This window comes from Benincasa hispida, chromosome 5 (assembly GCF_027475165.1).
Source record: "Benincasa hispida cultivar pf3 chromosome 5, pf3_genome.v1.1, whole genome shotgun sequence".
NCBI lineage: Eukaryota > Viridiplantae > Streptophyta > Magnoliopsida > Cucurbitales > Cucurbitaceae > Benincasa > Benincasa hispida.
Genome location: NC_143482.1, coordinates 14,317,015 through 14,325,955, shown reverse-complemented (window position 1 = coordinate 14,325,955; position 8,941 = coordinate 14,317,015). Strand labels below are relative to the sequence as shown.

At 32.6% G+C, this 8,941-nt stretch overlaps 1 pseudogene; it reads right to left on the bottom strand.

The window, feature by feature from the left end:
• Positions 1-8,357: 8,357 nt before the first annotated feature.
• LOC150035923 (small nucleolar RNA R71) lies at positions 8,358-8,455 on the bottom strand (annotated as a pseudogene).
• Positions 8,456-8,941: the final 486 nt, after the last annotated feature.

Sequence of the window (8,941 nt, the reverse complement as noted above, 5' to 3'; positions counted from 1 at the left end):
TGAATCAAATAAATAGTTTTAATTCTCAATAATATTAGTGAAAAGAAATTCTTGAATCAAATAAATAGTTATAATTTTCAATGATATTAGTGATTTTTCATCCTCTCTAATTATGTGATATTTTCTCATTGTCCTTAGGAATAACTATATTTTGGAAGAAAAAAAAATACATTTTTAGTTGTTAAATTTTAGGTTTAGTTTCTATTTGGTCATTAAGTTTTGAAATGTTGAATATTTACGTCCCATTTGGTAACCGTTTTGTTTTTTTGTTTTTGTTTTTAAAAAATTAAGCCTATAGACATTGATTCTATTTCTAAATTTCTTCCTTTGTCATCTACTTTTCACCAATTGTTTAAAAAATTATGAACTGAAAAAAATAGCTTTCAAAATATTGTTTTTGTTTCTGAAATTTGGCTAAGAATTCAACCATTGTAGTTAAGAAAGATACAAATTATTATAAGAAATGTGGATAAAATAGGTTTAATTATCAAAAACAAAAACAAAAAATGAAATGGTTATAAAGAAAGGATCTTAATTTTTAACTTTTGAGTTTATTTTCAATTTAGTCCATAGGTTTTAAAATGTTACAATTTTATATTTGAAATTTGAGTTTTATTTCAATTTGGTCCCTTAGCTTCATTATCTACACTTTTAGCCTCATTTTCACTGAATACCCAATTTTTATCTTTAGAGTTAATGTCTATTAACTAATTTGAAAGATTTAAAAAGCATTCTAATTAATTAAGTTTCATTCATTTTCTTTACTATTAAAATTATATTTAAAGTTTCCCTTCGCTACTATTTTAAATTAATTAATAGATGTTAACATACCAATGATTGAAAGTGAATATATGTAATGATAATAAAGTTAAAAGTGTAAATCTTGAAATAGGAAACCAAATTGAAACAAAATTTAAATTTCAAGGATAAAATTGTAATATTTTGAAACCTAGTACTCAAATGAAACCAAATACAAAACTAGAACAAATGGAAACAAAATTCAAAATCTAGTATCATAATGGTATTTTTCCAATTTAAATGCTTTTGAGCTTTAGAATTGATTTTATAAAATCAATAAAAAAAATACCTTAAAATTTTTTATTTAAATTAGGGTTGAGGAATAGTAAAATTGGAGGTTTCATTTTGAAAAATGACAAAAAAAAATTGAAATTAAATAAATGGCAAAGTGATTTTCAGGTTTACTATTTAATAAATATGAAATAACCAAAATACCCTGCAAGTAAAAATGGCAGATAAAATCGAAAAAAAAAAAACTAGTCATGACAATCAATATTTACTTAGTAGTTTAAAAATATTGGATTAATTATGGCTCCATTGGGTAACTATTTAATTTTTTGTTTTTATTTTTGAAAAATAAGCCTATTTCATCTACATCTTACAATGATGTACATCTTTTTTAACTACAATGGTTGAATTCTTAACCAAATTTCAAAAACAAAATCAATTTTTTGAAACCTATTTTTTTTAGTTCTTAAATTTAGGCTTACTTTTTAAATCATTGGTGAAAAGTAGATAAATTTAGAGGTGAAAATAGTGTCATAAGTTTAATTTTAAAAAACAAAAATAAAAAATAAAATGAATACTAAATAGGACCTAAATAACCATTAATTTACCGATTTTGTTTTCGATCTTTCAAATAAGGTAAAAGTCTTTTTCCTTAAAATAAAAAATAAGTTTTTTAAAAAAATTGAGTCAATCAAACCCTCTAATTAACCGAGAAGCCTTCTACAAAATTGCAAAAGAAACTTAATAATATTACAATTAAGACCGAATTCAATTGTCTTTATAAATTGTATTTGAAGAAATATGGTAACTAATTTTAGTATCATTAACTATGGATACTCTATATTTGAAAAAATATGTGCAGAGACATATGAAATAATGGACATATGCCATAAAACATAAAATGCCCTCAAAGAAGCTAAGATACATAATTACATTTCCCTTTTCCAATTTCAAATCTGTAGATCTTTGTTATCCGATATTTCAAAAATATATATATATTTTTTTATATTTAGATTTATTTGCGAATTAAATATCATATTTTTTTTTTCTAGATTTAGCAAATATTATATTGTTATCCAAATACAATTTTAACAATTATAACGATTTTAATGTGTTTTCAACCATGTGTAAAATATCGAAAATATCAAATACCTTAAATTTAAAAAATTTCGATGGAAATATCAATAAATTTTTAATTTTAATGGATATTTATGAAAAAATTATAAAAATAAAAAATTTAAAAATAATTTAAATTAGTAAATAAATCATGTCTAGTATTAATATTATACTTACATTAGTGATATTTTATTATTTAATTATTATATTTTGCATATTTTTTTTATGGTATATAGAAAATATCGATTCATAAAAATTTATACTATGGTTATCAGTAAGGACAGATGGAAAACTTTTCTCCTCAACCAGTCCAAAATTCAAGGACCATGAATAACGAAAGTTCAATTGCACAAAATGCAAAGAAACCCTAACTTAATACTAAAAAAAAAGTGAGAGACGGAGAAAGATTCAGTTTCCTTCGTCTTATGTATTAAATCTGAAGTCAAAACAAAACTCTTAGCTTCAACATACCACATCCTGTAGTTCTCACAAACCAAAAACACAAGAACACCAAGAAAATTGGCAAAAAAGGAAAAAAAGAAAAGAAAAAAAGAAAAAGACAGTGAAAAGTCTATACATGTCAGAAGAGGAAGAAATCTGAACGAAAACTAACATAAAATTCAAGAATGCAATGAAAAAGTAAAATAATTGCATGAATCTTGGAGAGGTTCCCTTCTTCTCAAGAGTCTTGAGTGACAACGGTTAATCGATAAAACATCGTTTAAATTTTTGACATTTTATTTGGATAATATATGTGATATTTGTAATAAATCTATACTATCTAAAACGGATTATGGGGAGAAACATTTGATTTTTTCCCTTCTTTAAATTGAGGATGGTAACTATGTACAAACAGAAGAAAAAAAATAAACTTATTTTTATGGTATCAAAGCCTTTCTTGAAACATTTGTTCCCCTTCGGTTTCACCTCTGAAACCATTTTCACCTCTTAGGTTTCAAGTCCGAAACCTTCTCAATATTTTTCTTTTTGAATCAGAGGTGTCAACTTTGTGTCAAAAACTCCTCCAAAATCATTGGGAATCAAAATCGAGACGATAATACCAAAATCGATTGGATCAAATATTTTATTTAATAAAGTCATTGATATTACATTTCATAATGAAAATCCAATAAACAAATCCATAGCTATAGTAGGAATACTTTGATTTTATGTGGTGACATAAACAGGATCAAGTTATAGTATATAACCTAAATGGTCTATAAGTATATGGATGAAGTTGGGTATTTCATCTTGGTAACACTATTGGATGTGACCCATTTTGTATACTGATATAAATGATGTGATCCACAAATCATTCATATAGAGACATGGGAGTGAGAGCATCCTATGCAATGATTAATACGTGTATCTCTGCTAAGGAGGCATGAGATATCTTATCCGTTGCTCGTGAAGCAACTTCAAAAGTTAAAATATCAAGGTATTTGTTAGTAACATCTCATCTGATACCTCGTCAAGTGAGATTTTTTAGTATGATGTGTATCTAGAAAATTTTGACGATACTACCAAACATGTGTCTGTTGATTCTTCTTATCAAGCTCTTTTTAATAAATGACAAGATGATTTGAAAGTTTTTTATGTGCAAAAAGAAAGAATTAAGTATTTGTTGGCTGACAAACACAGATTTATGTCTACTATTGCCGATCTGAAGCAAGAATTTACTTAGGTTATATTTGGAGAAAGATTCTATGTGTAAAAATGTCATAATGTTGAGCACTAGTACTGAGTCTCTGGAGAAAATACTGATAAAAGGAAAGACAGTTGGTGATAACTTTGGGCTTGGTTTTTCAAAAAGTGAGTGTCAGTCCAATAGACAGTCTCATCTCAAAGGGAAGCAAAAGATTAAGTTTGTTACAGCTCAGAATCCTGAATCATATGGCTTTTACAAGAACTTCTTCCAACATTTCAAAATGGAAAGTCAATAGACTATACAGACCAAGATGAATTTGTCACTTTTGTGGAAGAGTGGGTCACAAATGTCCATTTTGCTATCAGTGAAAACTCTTCACGGATCTACAAAATCAAACAAGGCTCCTCATTTCTCTCAAAATAAATATCAAAGAGAGTAAAAATTAAAACAGGTTTAGAGAGTGAAGAATGCTCTAAATAAATGCAATGTTGTATTGATATCCCTTAGTTCTTTTGTCTAAGAAGATTGGTACTTTGATAATGGGAGTTCTAGATATATGGCTGGTGAAAAAAACTATTTGTTTGACCTTAAATCTATCAGCTTGAGAAAGGTCACATTTGGAGATGGTATTTCAGGTAAGATCATTGGGAAAGGAAAACTTAATTACTCAGGTCTTCCGCCCTTGAATGATCTAATGCTAGTTGAAGGGCTCAGTGCCAATCTTATTAGCATCAATAAGTTGTGTGATCAAGGTCTAAACGTGAATTTTACAAAAGACCAATGTGTTGTCACAACGATGCTAAAGCTCTTGTTATGACAGGTATGTGTTCATCTGATAATTACTACTTGTAGAATCTTAACAATGTTTTACAGGTTTGTCATCTCTCACAACAAGATGAAGCAAGTCTGTGGCATAAATGCCATGGGCATGTGAACATAAAGACTATTCAAAAGGCACTAGCAAAAAGGGTTATATTTGGACTTCCATCTCGACCTTCTTCAACTGGAATTATTTGTGGTGACTGTCAATCAGGTAAACATATTCATACTTCACATAAATAGAATTTTCACTCCACATGTATCTTGGAACTTCTCCACCTGGACCTCATGGGACCTTTGCAATTAGAAAGTTTGGAAGGTAAACGATATATACTAGTTGTTTTTTATGACTTCTTCAAATATACTTGGGTCTACTTTCTCCATGAAATATCAGATGCATTTACTACTTTTGAATCTCTATATCTCCAATTACAACGTGAGAAAGATTTAAATGTGATATGAATTAGGAGCGATCATGGTAGGGAGTTTGAAAATTCTCAATTTACTACGTTTTGTAATTCTTCTAGGATTCATCATGAATTTTCTGCTCCTGCACTCCTCAACAAAATAGGATGGTGGAAAGAAAAAATCAAACTCTTTAAGAGATGGCTCACGCAATGTTACATGCTAAACATATGTCATTCCAGTTTTGGGCTTATGAACACAACATGTCATATTCACAATAGAGTTGTTTTACGTCTAAGTACCACTAGCATTATTTATGAAATATGGAAACAAAAAAATCAAGCTTTAAATACTTCAATATTTTTTGCAATACTTGTTACATCTTGGTTGATAGGGAAGTTAGGCGAAAATGTGATTCCAAATCTGATGAAGGCCTATTTCTTGGATATTCCTCAAATAATCGTGCATACCGTGTGTGTAATAAACGACCTTGTTGTGATGTAGAATCAATCAATTTTGTGATTGATGATGTTATAAATCTACCAGTTTCTACTACTGAGAAAGAAGAAGATTCCAGCATGCTTTCACTTGTCAATGCAGATGTTCTTAACATATCCTCTGACATGCATTCTCCAATAGAGAATAACAAGTTCGCATCTGAGGAAGTTGAAACAAGTAACAAGCACCTCTCTAAAAAAGTTCGTAAAATTTATCCCACTAGAAATATCATTGGTAATCTTGAAGAAGAGATGACAACTAGAAAGAAAGATAAAGTGAATTATCTGAATTTGATCAGAAATATTTGCTTCACCACTCCTGTTGAACCAAGAAATATCAAAGAAGCTCTTAAGGATGAATGTTGGGTCAATGTTATGTAGGAAAAACTCGAATAATTTGTGAGAAATAATGTCTTAACTCTTGTCCCTCGGCCAGTATCTATTAAGGTTATTGGCACAAAATGGATATTCAAGAAAAAGTCTGATGAGAATGACAATTTCACTAGAAATAAAGCTAGATAAGTTGTTCAGGGGTATATGATAACGGGTAGAAATGCACGTTATCATAGTACTAAGTTTTTCAACAATGCTGGTTTGCGTTGATAAAATATGTTAGATTGCGTCCAAAAAGCATCAAATTCATAAAATTACGGTCGCATGCGTTCATTGCATAGAAACAGTTGATTTTTGTGTTTTTATCCAGAATATGCGTTGACGCAAGGCGAAAAGAGCGATCATAAGAAATCATTGGTCGAGCGCAGCATTACCGCAAGGCTTTGCAGTGATGGTGTTCGCAAACATCTACTCAAGAAGGATTGCCGCATAGAGTCAGAGTCAGCACAACTTAGTGGGCGCATCTGGGTGAAAGGCATAATTAATCACGATGGGATAGAAAGCTGATGACAGTCAAATCCGAATTAAGTTGACAACCGCTAACGATAATAAGTACATTCAGCTTTTCGGTGACAAATATTCGGTGCATCAGTCAGGGAATTAAAGCCATTCCATCTGTGCATTCATAAGAGAGAAGCTGCCTTTCACCCCAGAAGCTCTATAAATACCAAAGGCATCCTTCAAAAAAGGGGTTCACCATCTCACGAGTTCACAAGTTCTATTCAGAGTTTATTCTTGTTCTTAGATTTTCTTTTTCTTTAAGGAAGACGGGGAGAAGAAGGTTGTGCCAACAGATCGTTTCGGTAAGCTTGAGAGAGCGCTAAAAGCTTCAAGAACAGAGAGAGGGCCGACTCCTGCAGAAGCAGGAATATCTTTTGAACTGAATAGAGTTACCAATGTAAAAGCCTTGGACAACAAGGGATTGCTACTAGGCTCTCTACCTTTAACTTCCATTGTTATTTTGTATTCAAACTCATTTATAAAAATGGAATTTACTTCTCTATATCTGTTCACTCTCTGTTATTTATGCATGAGTAGCTAAATCTGTTGAATGGGTTGAGAAGTATTTAGCTAGCACAAATGGGAATCTTCATTCTATGCGATTATCTTGTATTATGTATGCTTCATTCGTCCATTAGAGATACTCGGGAGGGTTGTCTAAGGACAGGATCTAGGCTTAGGAAAGTTGGGTTAGAATCTAGGCTCGGGAGAGTCAGGGTAGAATGCATAATCAAGAGATAGGAGCTTAGGAATAAGCATTGTTTGCTATTAACATATCGCATGCATCCTAAAGATAGGATATGATTGTGTGCGGTCAACTTGCCTTTATGCATCTTACATCACCACATAGGAAAAGAGTAAACACTTAGGAATAAGTTCTATAGACAATTTTGCATTCAACACATGCCTTTTAGACGTAGGAGCATCGCATTTGCATTGAAAAATCACTTGTTGTGCATGGTTGTAGCATGATCGCATAGTCTGACGCATTCCCAAGTAACGCTAGCTAAGGACCTTCTCAACTCGTTCATCCACATACTCAGTGCATCTATCACACAATCAGACTTTTCTCAAATCCGCCGCATTTGTTTATTTTACATTACTGCAATCAACAACAACTCCAACAACTTATTTATTTATTTGGTTACTGCAAAGTTGTCCGAAAAATTACCACCGCAACCTGTTTTCCCAAGTCTCTAAGTTCGACCCTGGACTTGCCAGGAAACTCAGTGGGGTTTATACTTGGATTCCACTGAGAAAACTTGAGTGCTCAATGCAACTTCATCAACACATTTCATCCATAATTCCACATCATAAAACAACGCATCATGTTTTTGGCGCCGTTGCCAAGGACTTTGGCAAAATAGTGTGCTAACGATAATTTTTCTGATTTCTTTGCAGACTCTCAATTTCTGGCGAATTACGACCCGGAGATTGAGAGGACATTCAGAAGAAGATTAAGAAACCGCCAACAACAACATTCAGATAAAGAAGAGATGGTGGAGCAGCTTGGAAACGGAGCACTAAACGAAAACAATGTCATGGCGAATCCAATCCTCCTGGAAAACGATCGCAATAGGCTCATTAGGGACTATGCATTGCCAAACCTCTATGATTTCTCTCCAGGAATCATGAGGCCAGGCCTCGACAGAAGCCGATTCCAAATGAAGCCGGTGATGCTGCAGATGATCCAGACTGCAGGACAATTCGGAGGTCGGCGTGGCGAGGATCCGCACGCCCACCTCCGAAGCTTTATAGAAATCTGCAATACTTTTGTGTTCCTGAACATCTCTGCCGAAGAAGTTCGACTAATTTTGTTCTCATTTTCTCTTTGTGATCAGGCAAGAAAATGGGTGTATTCCCTCGAGTCGGGAGAGAGCACTTCATGGGAACAGGTCGTAGAGAAATTTATGAAGAAATATTTTCTACCTACTAAGAACACTAGACGAAGGAAACTCATAAAAAATTTTGAACAAGACATGGACGAATCGCTCAGCGATGCCTGGGCGAGGTTTAAAAGGTTGGTCAAGGACTGTCCACATAATGGTTTACCAGACTGCCTTTTGATGGAAATCTTTTATCATGGCTTAAATCCCATTTCGCAGATCACTGCCAATGTGGCAGCCGCTGGTGGTCTACTTGACAAAACGTATGACGAGGCTAAGAATATCTTGGATCGCATCTCTAAGAACCACGAAGATTGAAGAGAGAGTGATCAGAGACTAAGAATCAAGGATAATGATGCAAGTAATGATGTTATTACTTCACTACAGAATCGGATGACCACAATGATGAACTTAATTCAGGGAATTGCGATCAGCAGCCCAACACCGCAAAATGGGCAAATCAATGCAATTAGTCAAAACACCGCAAGGTGTGCGACTTGCGGTAATGGGCACGCGATGGAAGAATGCCCACAGAATCCACAATCTATTTACTTTGTGAAAAAAATCCATTTTCGAATACCTATAACCCCGGTGGAGAAACCACCCCAATTTTACATGGAAGAATCAGCAGCAAAATTTCTAACCTGTGG